Source organism: Calliphora vicina, chromosome 1 (assembly GCF_958450345.1).
Source record: "Calliphora vicina chromosome 1, idCalVici1.1, whole genome shotgun sequence".
Classification (NCBI taxonomy): domain Eukaryota; kingdom Metazoa; phylum Arthropoda; class Insecta; order Diptera; family Calliphoridae; genus Calliphora; species Calliphora vicina.
The window spans coordinates 26,259,245-26,276,057 of NC_088780.1; positions in this window are offsets into that span (position 1 = coordinate 26,259,245).

Genomic DNA, 16,813 nt, shown 5'->3' on the forward strand with positions numbered 1-16,813 from the left:
AATGGCAACGTCGTATATGGAGACGCACGATACTCCAATAATTAGGAAGGACAGTGCAATCTACATGGGAAATACGCGAAAAACAACTACTTCAACAATTGCCCCCAAGTGGGGTAATGGAGAAAAAAAATTGTTTTTGAACATTTAGTGATAGAACTTTGCAGTATTGGGCAGCTTTGCTTTTACATATAAACGTTTTAACAAAGACCTACAAATTTTAAACTACGAACACTTAAATTACAGATCTAAAGAAACAAGCTTAAGTAAACTATTAGGAAATAGGCTGAAATACATTTTTGAGTAGCAATTTAAAAAAAATGTGAACAAAAACATAATTTCCTCGATACCCTTATAGGTATAACCCTTAAAATGTATCTGTTTATATCTCATTTGGCATCTATTGGAATCGAAAAATTTTTGAATTTTCGTTTAAACAAATTTTTTAAAATGTGGAATTTCAGAAAATTATGATAATTTTTGATATCAAGTTTTAATTGGATTTTTTAATATTAATTTTTTTTTATAAATATATAGGGTATTCACACGGTAGTAGTATGTCATAAAATAATAACATGAAAATTACGAATGCCGCACAGTGGGGTCAAATGCCCCTTTTTTACGGATTTATTAATATCTCAACAACAGTAATAGCGACGCTCGCAAAATTTTACGTGGGTAGGCCTTAGACCAATCCGCATATTGTAACAAAATTTTTGGGATATAGGAGGGGGAACTCAATTACCCACCATATAAAATAATTATTAACTGTGCTATATCTATAGAACTACAATAGTTATGCACACTAAATTTGCTGCGGGTAACTCTAAAAACAAACTACACGTTCCGCCAAAATCGGAAGGGTATACGTTGGTGGAATCGGGTTCCCCCCATACAAATGAATTATTAATTTTCCTATATCCATAGAACTACATCGGTGAGATACACTAAATTTATGCATTTTATTGATAAAAAAACTACCATATTGTTTTAAGATGATATCATTATATTAACTAGTAATGGGAGGTTGAATAATAGAGATCTTTCCCAACTCCTGCCACTAAAAGACTTGCAAAGTTTAAGTGCACTGCTTTGAAATTTATACAACACAATATTTGAAATGAGACAATATAAAAACTACAGATCTGAACGTGAGTGATAACTGGCTCCCGATATAAAACCTTAAAATTCTCGCGATCGCGCTCACTAACATGATTTTTTATTAAGCTAAATTGCCTGTTGTGAATCGGATGACTTCGTATTAACCACAAGAAAAAACTTCGAATTAATCACAAAAAAAACGTTTAAACGAGCATATACAAGCGTGAGTGCATGAGAATTAAATTGTTAAAATTCCGTGTGCTATTCATTCACGATTAGAAAATCAATGGATGGAAAACTAAACTGAAATAAAGAAAAGTAATTGTTAAAAGTTTATTAATGTTTATCTCATTATAATACAAGAATATAGCCACGTCCAAGCCTGACTCACACGTGACTCTCGTATTATTAATCACCACACCTCTTATAAAACAAAAAAAAAACAATGACAATAACAACAACAACGACAGCAATAAAACGTTTATCGCAAAGTGCTTCTTGATGCTAGACTTAAAGGGTGAAGCTTTTACTAATTTACATATAACTTATGAGGCGCAGCGATGCGCAGCCTAATTTTTTCTGAAACAACGCCTAACTATCCAAGCTTTTAAATTATATTAAATTCTCTGCCCAGCTGAGCCCAGCTAATAACTTTATGTCTATTTGAACTGACAAGATCCATTTTTTTTGCACTTCCAATATAAAAACTAATATCAAAGCCACTTCCACAAATAATTCAAATTTAAATTTAACCAAAACATATCAATAAACACCTGAACTTGATGGTTGCATAATTAGATTTGTTAATTTTTTTAAATTACCTATCACAAATAGTATTTATTTGCGCAATTTTTTATTTTTTTTTATCATTTTTTTAGGTTTTTTTCTCACAATATGTAATTTCAACACGTGACTATAAAAATACCTTTTAATATTTCACATTAATATTTTGCATGCTGATGTAGAATTTTGTGCTCTTTAAGCTGGCACTTTCAGTTTTCACGATACTTGAAATTTGTTTTTTTCAATTAATCCGCAAAATTAGTATGTTTGGCTCCTCTGTGTGCCGTGAGCAACCCTCATAAGTTAATGTGCTATATTAAATTTGAGTCAGCTGAAAAAAGAAACAAATTTTTTTCAAATTTTATTTTTTAATTTTCATTTCAAAATTATTAATTTTTTTTTAATTTTTTAGTAAAAAAATTTTATGCGAAATTTTTTTTTAAATTTATTGGTAAACGCATTTTATGATAAAAATTTTTTTTGGGTAAAAAAAAAATCCAGTTAAAAATAATTCTCCCCACTTTGACCCATTGAATACTACCAACTTATTATAGCGTTTATAAGTCGTTGCATTTTTCCCTTTTGGATTAGATTTACACTGTTTAGTTATGGCAATAAACAATAAACACAGCATAAATAGTCTTAGTATTTTAGGACTTTTTTCTTTCAAGCACAACAAAATTTTTGTAAAACAATTGTAAAACTTTAGTACTTTATGACAACATGACTTGATAGCACACCGTTTGAATACCCCAATTGTTACTTTGGTCGAATATTCAAACTTCAAATAACCTCAGAGCAACCTCTAAACGTTATCCAATTTTGCTATTATTTTATATATATAACGGAGAACAATTCCACCCTTGGGAGCATTGAAAAAGCAAAAAGTGCTTTTTGTTTATGAGTACTATTTCATATTAAATGTTAATCATACGTCCTGTTTTCAATTGATTTCTAAGGTTTAGTATTAAGACTAATAAAAAAATTGCATAAATTTGTGTTGCCAACAAGCTATACCAACAATTTTAACACATTGAAGGCAGTAAAAATCCATAACTCTCACTCACCAAAAGCCACTGCATAATCCCATTGATCACATATGTATGCATGAATTCAAGGTTTTTTATTTCCTGCAACAATTCTTTTTTTTTTAGGTTTTCTCTTCAATTCCTCAATTTAACCAAGAGTTATTTCAACAAAAAAAAACCTCTTTACACAGTTATTTGTTTATAGAGTTAAATCGTTGTCAGTTACTTTACATACTATATTTTTGAACAACTATCGCATCATAGACGGCATGAGGCGTCAATGTTCATATACACATAGAAAAAATTTTAAAGCAGACAGGAAAGAACTGAAAATAATAAACAGTTCTATGTATTTTTTTCTTGTTTGTTAATGTTTACGTACATGGACAACTTGTTTATGTTAAACTGTTAAGCATGCTGCGTGGTAAATTGATTGCTTTTGTGAAAAATTGATTGGCAGCGATTTACGATGAATGCACTCCCATAGACATACATATTGAAACTTTGATGCACATATAGATATACATTGTATATAAAAAAAAATAGGTTTGCCTTCAAAGTCGGCGAGGTCGGGTTTCATCATGGACTATATTATATGAAAATAAATGCCATAGTGTTGGGCTGCTGCTCCTAGTTAGTATGATAGGATGAGGGCTGGGTTTTGAATTTAATAGGGTTACCAATGGGGAGATATGTCCGGCTTAGACGGGTGTCACAGTTTATTGCGTTTTCTCGGAGAAAGTCTAAAACGCTGCTATAGCTAGATAATAGCTTTAGGGACAAGTTACTGGATACTGTGGTCTTGAGAGCAAGCAGTGTCCCGTTTGGGGCCTTAATTGCCATGGGATGATGTGTTTGGTCTCGCGACTAATAGCTGGAAGTCTGGGCAAGTTTACATCGAAGATAAAGACTGCACGAAATATCGAAAAGTGCAGATTTTTCGAGATACACAGTAAGAACTCTGATCTTATGCTTTCTGATTGCCTGATTTTTAGATATTATAAAGCATGGACAACTTATTTGTTTACAGATGATGTTTATGGTCTCGCATCGAATAGGTGGAAGCATGATCCTTTTTATCCTGATCACTGCATAATCTTTCTACTAATATTAGGATGGTTAATAATAAAGAAATATCATGTCTACAAAAGGGAAGTACAACGACAAAATAAAAGTAGTTGCATTAAACAAGCTAAATATTATTTAGTTTTTTTGCTCCCTCCATATGAAGTCAACTTAATGTATAACAATTATGGAATATGTATTTATTTCCTTTGCCCAAAAATGCATACAAAGAGAATTCATTGCAGTTTCATAACTTATATGATGTAAAAATTTGCGGTTTTGAAAATCTGTCTGATATTGTGTTTAAACATTGTTAGCTATGCTGTGTGTTACAAAAAGATCTACAAATAGTGTGTTCGTGATTGTGATGAAGGTTGGCGAAGGTTGATTGTGTAACGTTGAGCTCTAAATTCCAGTTAAGGGTAAACTTAAAATTTTAAAGAGCTCGCATGCGTTAATTCTAGTTAATGAAATAAATAGCTAAACAAAAAGTTGAATAGAAAATTGAACAGGGAGTGCAATTATATTCATGTTGTTATATTTCAAATCATCCAAAGGTCACTTCAGTATTTTGCAATTTTTTTTTTTTTTGCTACTGACATGCCTGCAGTTGCAAATGTCCAGCATACAGAAAATTAACCCGACATGTTATAAAGACGACATGTGTCCGTAGGCCTCCAAATAACTTACATATATTATTCATACATCAATATAACGGCTATACATCTGGATCGGTTACTATTTAATATCGAAATATTATTAAATATTTTCAACAGAACCCAACTAGGTCCCACATAATGTTGGCCAAACAATCAAATGTCTGCCGTCAAAATGTTTCCAATGTTATTAAATAGTAACGGGAGAACTTGTCCGTTGATAGAAATCCTGGTTCAAGTAGAAGGAATAGTCCACATAATGTTTTTAAAGCCAAACCAAATAGAAAGCATTTTCAAAAGTCCTCCCAATACACCCGGTATATTTGGTAAGAAAAGTTAAAGCCAATACTGGTTTAAAAGCATACAAGGCTCAAAAACTTCCTGACAGGAACTCTGCTAAAAGTTTAGAAGCCAAAGACAGAGCAAGGAAATTTAAGTAAAAATGTATACAAAAAATATACCTGCTGCATAATGAATGACGAAATGTACGTATGGAAAATTGTTTGCAGCTACAGGGACAATATTTTTGTTTTGCTGTTGCTCGAGGAAATGTTGAAGAAAAGTTTAGCACCCAAAAGCAGACAAAAATTCCCAAAAAGTTCTTGTTATGGCAAGTAATATGCAGTAATATACAGACTTCTCTAACCCATTTTTTTTGTTGCTGCTATTGATCATATTTTGAACCATTTTTGAATTTAATCCTAATTTAAACCATGTTATTTAAAATTTTTGTAAAAACAGAGTTTTTGTTTAAAAAATGCGTACAAGTTTTTAAACGAATTTTCGGAGAATTTATTGACTCCTACATATAAGTACGTATGAGTGATATTTAATTAATTATTAATTACGAAAATACTCATACGCCTATATTCCTGAGTGCTAGTTAATTAGAATTAACAAGTAAGAAAGTATAGTCAGTAGGGCAATACCGACCATAAGATACCCTACACCGAGATTATGATTATAAAAATTTTCTTTTTAATATGAAACTTATTTGTATTGAAATAATTGGAATACCAATTAATTTATGCTCGATATAGTGATTTTCGGAAGTGATCCTTATCCTATGACTAATTACACAGTGCAGCAGTGAAAAAAACACACGATCATGACCATATAGGTTCGACTCTACTACCAAAGGGTAGTAATACCCTGTACTCAGTTTGTCCATTTTGGTGACCGATTTTTTTTTATGGGCCCCCAAAGTTTCTGAAAATCAGTGGGGCCTCTAAAAAAGGTGTCATCAGTTTTTGGTTAACAGCTAATTCAGACTTTGTGATACGGCTTAACATTATATAGCTAAGAGTCCGCCAAATAAATTTAGTTACAATCTTTTTTCCAAAAAATAGCTTTTTCGTGCACTTTTGTTGAAAAAATATAGGAAGAAAAATTTTTTTTTTTTACTTTTTTTAGAATAACTTCCAGGGTCTCCTTATTATTCACTAACAATATTTAGCAAAGTTGTAGTTGAACAACTCTTGAGAACATATCAATGCATTCTGAACGTGTCTAGTCACTCTAAATAGCACATAAAGATCCATTTGTACCTTAACGATTTTCGTTTTTACTGTTTTTTGACGCTAAAACAAAGATTTTTTGTTAAAATAGTATGATCAAGTCCACACTTCTATGTATTATTTACTCGGCTGAGGTGTTCGGAATGGGGATCAGTGCGTGGACCCTCAATGTCACACATTTAAATTCATAAAAAATCGCCAAAAAACCATTTATCCGAATGAGCTGAAATTTAAAATGTAGATAGTCCTTGAGAAGATCTACAAAAATGTGTTTTTATCTGTAGGTATCTCTTTGAGTTCAAGAGATATTTAAGTTTAATTTTTTTTTTAAATTTTATTCGATCTTTTTTTTTTGTTTTTTATATATGATGGGCCTACGAAAGGCCGAAATTTGTTTTTTATATACGACGTATATTTACGATAAAATTCTAAAGAAAATAAAATCAACCTGATAACAATTATTTCGTCCCTATAAAAAATTACACGCATCCAAAGTTGAAGCATCTTTTTATATATTTCAATTTTGTATGCGTTTGTTTCTTAAGTTTTTTCCCAAAAAAGTCCCCATATTTTTTCTTTTATAAAAAACTAATTTTCTTCGTGGTTATATACATTTTTTTATGATCTGGAAAGAGAACTTAATGCAAAAACGTATAAAGTAAAATCTGACTAACTTAAGCGGACATTGTACCCCCCAGCCCTATCCAAACTTGGCCAATTTTGAAACAAAATTTTAGGTTTGAGTAAGAAATTCTAAAAACGCAAAGCACCGATCCTCAAAAGCTCGTCATATTTGTATAACCCTATATATTTTTTATATACATACAAAACGTTTTCACTATCATACTGTAAATAACGTCAAAGTGGGCTATTTTCTAAAAAAAACTCAGTTTTTGGAACACATTTTCCCCGTTTTAGGAATTTCGATGTTTGAAAACAAAGAATGGAAACATTAGTGATGCCATTGACTTATGAACATTTAGATCTATAATACTTCCACATTTTATTGTGATATCTGTAACTGTTCAAATTTTTCATTAATTCAAAGTTTTTATTTTTCTTGATGGAAAATCATAATTTTATAATATTGTTAGTTTTTAAGGTAAAATACGTCCGAAAAAACACAAAATTAATTTCCACCGATATCAAAAACTTATATAAAAATCTTATATTTTTTCATATCTTGTATCAAGCCGGTCTTGAGTGATCAAGATTGGACAAAGTGATGCGCCCGGATCATACCGATAATGATTTGCCCATTCTTCGTTATTAAAGCACAATAGAGAAGTATACACTCGAACATAAATTTTTATCAAAAAATTTTTGTTTTAGAATCAAAAAATAGTAAAAAACTAAAATTTTTATGCTACAAAGTGATTTTTGACAGCTATTTGGAATGCCTAGATATGTCCGGATTGCATTGATATGTTTACAAGAGTTATTCAGATTTACCGTAGCTACAACTTTGCAAAATATTATTATTGAAAAATTAGGAGTCCCTGGAAGTTATTCTAAAAAAAGTAAAAAAAAAAATTTTTCTTCCTAATATTTTTCAACAAAAGTACACGAAAAAGCTTTCTTTTGGGAAAAAATTTTAACAAAATTTATTTGGCGGACTCTTAGCTATATTATTACCATATATAGTTAAGCCGTATCACAAAGTCTGAATTAGCTGTTAACCAAAAACTGATGACACCTTTTTTAGAGGCCCCACTGATTTTCAGAAACTTTGGGGGCCCATAAAAAAAAATCGGTCACCAAAATGGACAAACTGAGTATAGGGTTTTACTACCCTTTGGTAGTAGAGTCGAACCTATACTTTCATGATCTTGTGTTTTTCCAAAAGTCTTCATTTGTTGCATAGTGTTATTCATAAAAAAAATCATGTCGCTTTTGTAGGTCGACGACAAAATAAAAGTAGTTGCATTAGACTTAAAACATACTAAATATTATTTACTTTTTTTTGTCCCCTTCATATGAAGTCAACTTAATGTATAACAATTATGGAATATGTATTTATTTCCTTTGCCCAAAAATGCATACAAAGAGAATTCATTGCAGTTTCATAACTTATATGATGTAAAAATTTGCGGTTTTGAAAATCTGTCTGATATTGTGTTTAAACATTGTTAGCTATGCTGTGTGTTACAAAAAGATCTACAAATAGTGTGTTCGTGATTGTGATGGAGGTTGGCGAAGGTTGATTGTGTAACGTTGAGCTCAAAATTCCAGTTAAGGGTAAACTTACAATTTTAAAGAGCTCGCATGCTTTAATTCTAGTGAATGAAATAAATAGCTAAACAAAAAGTTGAATAGAAAATTGAGTAGGGGAGTACAATTATATTCATGTTGTTATATTTCAAATTATCCTAAGGTTACTTCAGTATTTTTAATTTTTTTTTTTTGGCTAATAACATGCTATGTGCAACATACATAAAATTAGCCCGACATGTTATAAAGACGACATGTGTCCGTAGGCCTCCAAATAACTTACATATATTATTCATACATCAATATAACGGCTATACATCTGGATCGGTTACTATTTAATATCGAAATATTATTAAATATTTTCAATAGAACGCAACTAGGTCCCACATAAAGTTGGCCAAACAATCAAATGTCTGCCGTCAAAATGTTTCCAATATTATTAAATAGTAACGGGAGAACTTGTCCGTTGATAGAAATCCTGGTTCAAGTAGAAGGAATAGTCCACATAATGTTTTTAAAGCCAAACCAAATAGAAAGCATTTTCAAAAGTCCTCCCAATACACCCGGTATATTTGGTAAGAAAATTTAAAGCCAATACTGGTTTAAAAGCATACAAGGCTCAAAAACTTCCTGACAGGAACTCTGCTAAAAGTTTAGAAGCCAAAGACAGAGCAAGGAAATTTAAGTAAAAATGTATACAAAAAATATACCTGCTGCATAATGAATGACGAAATGTACGTATGGAAAATTGTTTGCAACTACAGGGACAATATTTTTGTTTTGCTATTGCTCGAGGAAATGTTGAAGAAAAGTTTAGCACCCAAAAGCAGACAAAAATTCCCAAAAAGTTCTTGTTATGGCAAGTAATATGCAGTAATATGCAGACTTCTCTAACCCATTTTTTTGTTGCTGCTATTGATCATATTTTGAACCATTTTTTAATTTAATCTTAATTTAAATCATGTTATTGAAAATTTTTGTAAAAACAAAGTTTTTGTTTAAAAAATGCGTACAAGTTGATAAACGAATTTTCGGAGAATTTATTGACTCCTACATAAGGAGTGAGATCGAAAAATTCTTAACACACGTTTTTCATTACATTTTTTAACCCAAGTATTATTTGAATTTTTTTTTGATCAAGTTACCTTTGAAAAACATGTCAGTTATTATGTGTAATGTCAATTATATTAATTTTTTTGTTAATCTGATTAAAATGAGTGACCAGAAAAAAGTGCGTACTGAAATTATTAAATATTTTCAACAAAACCCAACTTGGTCTTACAAAAAGTTGGCCAAGCATACAAAGGTCTGCCGTCAAACTGTTTCCAATGTTATTAAACAGTACCGGGAGAACTTGTCAGTTGATAGAAAACCTGGTTCAGGTAGAAGGAATGGTCCACATGATGTTTCTAAAGCCAAAAAAATAGAACGCATTTTCAAAAGAGCTCCCAACACATCCGGTAGGAAAGCAGCCCGGTTAGCTCAGTGCTCGGACTATTTGGTACGAAAAGTTAAAGCTAATGCAGGTTTAAAAACATACAAGGCTCAAAAAGTTCCTGACAGGAACGCTACTAAAAATTTAGAGGCCAAAAACAGAGCACGGAAATTGAAGTCAAGTTTTATAAAAAAATATTCTTGCTGCATAATGGATGACGAAACGTATGTTCTGGCAGATTTTTCGCAACTTCCAGGTCAAAAATTTTATGTTGCTGATGCTCGAGGGAATGTTGAAGAAAAGTTTAGGACCCAAAAGCAGACAAAATTTCCCAGAAAGTTCTTGGTATGGCAAGCAATATGCAGTTGCGGCAAAAGAAGCCACTCATTTGTTACAACGGGCTCTATAAATACCGAAATTTACATCAAGGAATGTTTACAAAAAAGGCTGCTTCCATTCATAAGACTTCATAATGTGTCCACTTATTTTTGGCCTGACTTGGCATCCTGTCACTATGGCAAACAAGCCCTTGAGTGGTACAAGAACAATAATGTGGTATTTGTACCAAGAGAGGCAAATCCTCCAAACTGCCCGGAGCTAAGGCCAGTGGAGAGATATTGGGCTCTTGTTAAAAGAGAATTGAAGAGTACAAAAAAGGTGTCCAAAAGTGTGGTAGATTTTAAACGGAGATGGACTACATGTTCGAGCAAAGTGACAGAAAGCACTATAAAAACGTTAATGGAAGGGTTTCCGAAAAAGGTTCAAAATTTCATCACTAGTGATTAAAACTATAAAAATAATTTTTTTTGTAAATTGTAATAATAATTTCAATCAAATAAAAAAAAAATTAAAGCTGTAAGTTTAGTGGTTTCTTTTTTATAAACATATATGTATGTTAAGAATTTTTCGATCTCACTCCTTATAAGTACGTATGAGTGATATTTAATTAATTATTAATTACGAAAATACTCATACGCCTATATTCCTGAGTGCTAATTAATTAGAATTAACAAGTAAGAAAGTATAGTCAGTAGGGCAATACCGACCATAAGATACCCTACACCGAGAATATGATTATAAAAATTTTCTTTTTAATATGAAACTTATTTGAATTGAACTAATTGGAATACCAATATATTTATGCTCGATATAGTGACTTTCGGAAGTGATCCTTATTCTATGACTAATTACACAGTGCAACAGTGAAAAAAACACACGATCATGACTATATAGGTTCGACTCTACTACCAAAGTGTAGTAAAACCCTGTACTCAGTTTGTCCATTTTGGTGACCGATTTTTTTTTATGCCTCCAAAGTTTCTTAAAATCAGTGGGGCCTCTAAAAAAGGTGGCATCAGTTTTTGGTTAACAGCTAATTCAGACTTTGTGATACGGCTTAACATTATATGGCGATAATATAGCTAAGAGTCCGCCAAATAAATTTAGTTACAATTTTTTTTTCCAAAAAATAGCTTTTTCGTGCACTTTTGTTGAAAAAATATAGGAAGAAAAATTTTTTTTTTACTTTTTTTAGAATAACTTCCAGGGTCTCCTTATTTTTCACTAACAATATTTAGCAAAGTTGTAGCTACGGTAAAGTTGAACAACTGTTGAGAACATATCAATGCATTCTGAACGTGTCTAGTCACTCTAAATAGCACATAAAGATCCATTTGTACCTTAACGATTTTCGTTTTTACTATTTTTTGACGCTAAAACAAAGATTTTTTGTTAAAATAGTATGATCAAGTCCACACTTCTATGTATTATTTACTCGGCTGAGGTGTACGGAATGGGGATCAGTGCGTGGACCCTCAATGTCACACATTTAAAAAAAATCGCCAAAAAACCATTTATCCGAATGAGCTGAAATTTAAAATGTAGATAGTCCTTGAGAAGATCTACAAAAATGTGTTTTTATCTGTAGGTATCTCTTTGAGTTCAAGAGATATTTAAGTTTAATTTTTTTTTTAAATTTTATTCGATCTTTTTTTTTGTTTTTTATATATGATTTGTTTTTTATATACGACGTATATTTGCGATAAAATTCTAAAGAAAATAAAATCAACCTGATAACTATAAAAAGTTACACGCATCCAAAGTTGAAGCATCTTTTTATATATTTAAGTTTTTTCCCAAAAAAGTCCCCATATTTTTTCTTTTATAAAAAACTAATTTTCTTCGTGGCTATATAAATTTTTTTATGATCTGGAAAGTGAACTTAATGCAAAAACGTATAAAGTAAAATTCGACTAACTTAAGCGGACATTGAACCCCCCAGCCCTATCCAAACTTGGGCAATTTTGAAACAAAATTTTAGGTTTGAGTAAAAAATTCTAAAAACGCTTGTCATATTTGTATAGCCCTATATATTGTTTATATACATACAAAACGTTTTTACTATCATACTGTAAATAACGTCAAAGTGGGCTATTTTCAAAAAAAAACTCAGTTTTTGGAACACATTTTCCCCGTTTTAGGAATTTCGATGTTTGAAAACAAAGAGTGGCAACATTAGTGATGCCACTGACTTAAGAACATTATATTGTGTTGTCTGTAACTGTTAAAATTTTACATTAATTCAAAGTTTTTTTTTTTCTTGATGAAAAATCACCATTTTATAATATAGTTAGTTTTTAAGGTAAAATACGTCCGAAAAAACACAAAATTAATTCATTTCACTAAAATGTCAATATCCAAGTCATGAGGTTTCCACCGATATCAAAAACTTATATAAAAAACTTATGTGTAAAAACTGAGTTTTTGTTTAAAAAATGCGTACAAATTTATGAACGAATTTTCGGAGAATTTATTGACTCCTACATATGAGTACGTATGAGTGATATTTAATTAATTAATAATTACGAAACTACTCATACGTCTAGATTCCTGAGTGCTAGTTAATTAGAAATAACAAGTAAGAAAGTATAGTCAGTCGGGCAATACCGACCATAATATATCCTACACCGAGAAAATGATTATAAACATTTTCCTTTTAATATGAAACTTATTTGTATTGAACTAATTTGAATACCAACATATTTATGCTCGATATAGTGATTTTCGGAAGTGGTCTTTATATGGGAGCTATGACCAATTATGGACCGATCGTCACAAAATTTGTTGGGATGATTTGCGAATATATGAAACACAGTTGTGTTGAATTCCATTTGGATACTAACTTATTTCAGAGATTTTCGGGAATATGGCTTATATGGGAGCTATGGAAAATTGAGAAGCGATCGGTACTAAATTTGGTAGAACGATTTTAGCTTATATAAAACTTATTAGTACTGAATTTGGTTTGGATATGTTTATAATTTAGATATTTATGAGAGCTTAACTATTTTCAGATAGGGTAGTTATATGGGGTCTAGGAGAAATAATGAACGGATTCAAAACAATATTTTTACACGTTACAAACATCAGCACTAATCCAATATACTCTCCCCACTACACAAAATTAAAAAACAAATTTCTGGCAACATTCCTTCTGATCATTTAATGAGCTTCTCAATACAATAGGGAAGTGTAATTCATGTTTTGTTTTTTTGGTTTTTAGCTCCGATTAGGAAAAACTAAGCTTTAAAGTCAGTTGTTGTCAACAGGTACATTAAGATTTCAAAGAGAAGTGTATTTTTTGTGTGACTTTGGTTTATGATTAAAAAGGCTACGGTGATTTTATTGTCATAATTTTTTTATATTATTATTAAGCTCTATTTCAAGGAAATATGCAACAATTTTCATTTAATTATTTCAATTGTAACTATTAAAAAAACTATTTTTTATGAGAAGATCAGAAATTGGAAAAAATAAAATATTTCCTTTTTTCAAGTAGAGTTAAAGCTGTTTATTCCGGATAGTTCCGGTGTAAAACTATATTTGAGTTAATCTTTCAAGTGTTCACTTCAAGGTAAATCAAAAACATCTTGCGCATTCTTGCGACCGCCATAAATATATTCACTTTTCCAGTATGACTTCTACTTTTTCACGAAAGAAAATTTTTGAAAAATGGGTAAAAACTCCCAAAATACATTGCGAAAAAAAGTAGGTTTTTTATAATCGTTTAAAGGGGGGTCAGAAGGCATGTATTGCTTGTGTTTTGTGCCATGTATTGGGACATTTTTCCATGTAAACATATACATACCGTGTGATCCACATGAAACTTTGTGTATGTAAAATACATGTGTATTACTCGTGACATTTTTGGCAATTAGAGCATGTTCTATTTTCGTGTGTATAACAGTGTTGTATTTTCAAATACAACACAATTATGAATCGTATGTATAAGGTGAATTATGACCAGGGAAACCGGAAATATGCTCTAAAAAAAGCGTTTTAGGCGCTTTAAATATGCAGTAAAAACTTTAAAATATGCTCTTAAAATTTAAAAAATATGCTCTTAAAAAAACAAACCTTTACATCATTTTTAACCAAAAAAAATTTACTTAAATTTTCAAATAAAAATCGTTGTCTATTGGATCTGAAAACATTTTTAAACATAGAAAATGTTTCTTTCGACATCAACTGATGTTACAGGAGCAAATTTAAAAGACAATATTTCTTTAACACTTAGAGCGGTTAAGTTTGAATTAGAACTAAAATTTGATATTTAGATGGAGCTATTATTAAAATAGTAATATAAAAATATTAAAACAAGTAAGAGAGCTATATTCGGCTGTGCCGAATCTTATATACCCTTCACCTAATTATACTTCAAAATAAAAAATTATATTTCAAAATAAAAAATTTTAATATTCTTAGGTGAACAAAATTTTTTTTCAGTTTTTTCATTTTTTGGATAAAAAAATTTTTCGAATTGTTATTTTAAATTTTAAAAAAAAATTTCTGTTTTTTAAATTTTTTTTTTTTTTTTGGTGAAAAGCCATCTATTTTTCAATTTTGAATTTTAAACAAAGGAAGTAAAAACCTGTAACACAACAGCGAAAAATAAGTAAGACAAAATTTGTTTTTGATAAACTCAAAATATGCTATTAAACAGTAAAATATGCTCTAAAAACGCAAAATATGACATAAATATGCTCTTAAAACAAATATATGGAAAAATATGTATTTAAGGGTAAAATATGCAAAAATATGCACTAACAAATCGATGCAAAAATTCTTAAATAGTTCTGAAACGTGTAAATATCTTATCCATGTGCTCATTAGACTCACCAGAAAAAACATGCATTTGCATATTTTGGTTTCCCTGATTATGACATACACATGGAATTCCATATGTATCGAATACATGTCCCAATACACAAGCAATACATGCCGTCTGACCCCCCTATTATATATTTGAACTCATTTTTTATATGATTCATTAGTGAGAAGTGAACCCAACATGATTTATTAATTTTATCCAGTTAGATTTGCGATCTACCACACTGTGCTACGGTGGTGTAGGGTATAAAAAGTTTTGCCAATAAATTGTATGAAACAGTTTTAACAATTTCATACAAAGTCCGTCCTCCATTGGCAGGATAGGTCCTCGAGAGAAAGACATAGGGGGAAGAAGTTCTCTCCAAATAATCAAAAATATTTTGTATCAAAAATGAACAAAACTGATCGTGTAGAACCAGAGTTAGGTGCAAAATGTGAGACAACATCCAAAAGCTATTTTTATTTTTTGCTTTTTCTTGCTTCCTGTCATACTCAACACTAACTACTTCAAGAATAGCCAGTGCATTATGCTGGGGTTATTATCTGTAATTTTAAGGCTTTAGTGATGTAAAAATTTGAGAAAAATTCTGACGGTATTATGCTATGGCGAATGGGCTAAGTACTTATGCGGATGGAAATGACTATTAGGTTTAACAGATAGGCTATTCGTGCTACTTTGGAAGTATCATAAATAGGTTGTTGAAAAACAGTGGATTCAAGTGGGGTCCATAGCTACCATTTTTTTAAGTAACTAATGGCAACTTTTCAAAATGCTATTGTATAGTTTGTAAAAAATGTATTAAATAGTTTTACATAACAAATACCTGCATATTTAATTAAATAAGAAAACACTGGAATATGAGTCAAATCTGTCATGGTATTTTTCATGTAATAAATTTCGATATGAAATTGTTAAAAAAACAAATGATTTCCATACGGAATTATTGTTGTGTTATTTTTAAATTAAGTATGTTTTTTTTTTTGTTAGTTTATATGATGAGGTTGCTGTTGCTGCTGTTGGTGGGTTTGTAGTTATTTAAATAATAAATTTTTGACACAATTTTACAACATGACGCCATCATCGTATTGATAATTATGTATGTCCTTTTTAACGGAAGAGCGAGAGAGAGAGTGAGTGAGTGAATGAAAAAAGTACACAGGTTACACGCACACACACACAAAAGGAACAACGTCAATTTAATGTGGCTGCAGTTTCCACACAAGCACACATAGAATGGATGTATGTATGTATGTTTTGCGATAGACCAGACCAGATGTTGATGTGACTTTATATCATTTGGTTATTTTTCTTTTTTGCTTCAACATCATATTTTTTGTTCGCTGTTGCATATTGTGTTGTTGTTTCTGCTGCTGCCTCTCTTGTTATTGTTTTCCTACCGTGGCACTGTCTATGTTTATTTTTTGTGGCTGATGTGGTTGAGGTTTTGTTTGCTGTTATGTGTTTGTGTTTTTTTTTTTTTATTTTTTCATTCGTTTAACGCATAAACTTTAGCTTTCCTTTCATTGAAGCAGACTTCAAACTGAAGCATAAAATGTGAAACAATTCCTTTTATTTGTATTTTAAAATCTATGAACATCTGCATAAACAAAAGGCATAAACTATGAAGTAGGGTGACCAGCAATTTAAAGAAATATTGATTGTATTTAATAAAATAAGAGCTTAAATTTTGAGGAAGACAAATTTGAACAATAGAAATCTTTGCAATTGGGGAGGAAAATAAAAAAACTTTCGTAAGGCATCGGATATTACTAGTTCCAAATTAAACACTCTTTGGTTTCTCTTTTAAATTTTGTTTTCATTAAAATTATTTGATGTAATGTTACCTTTTC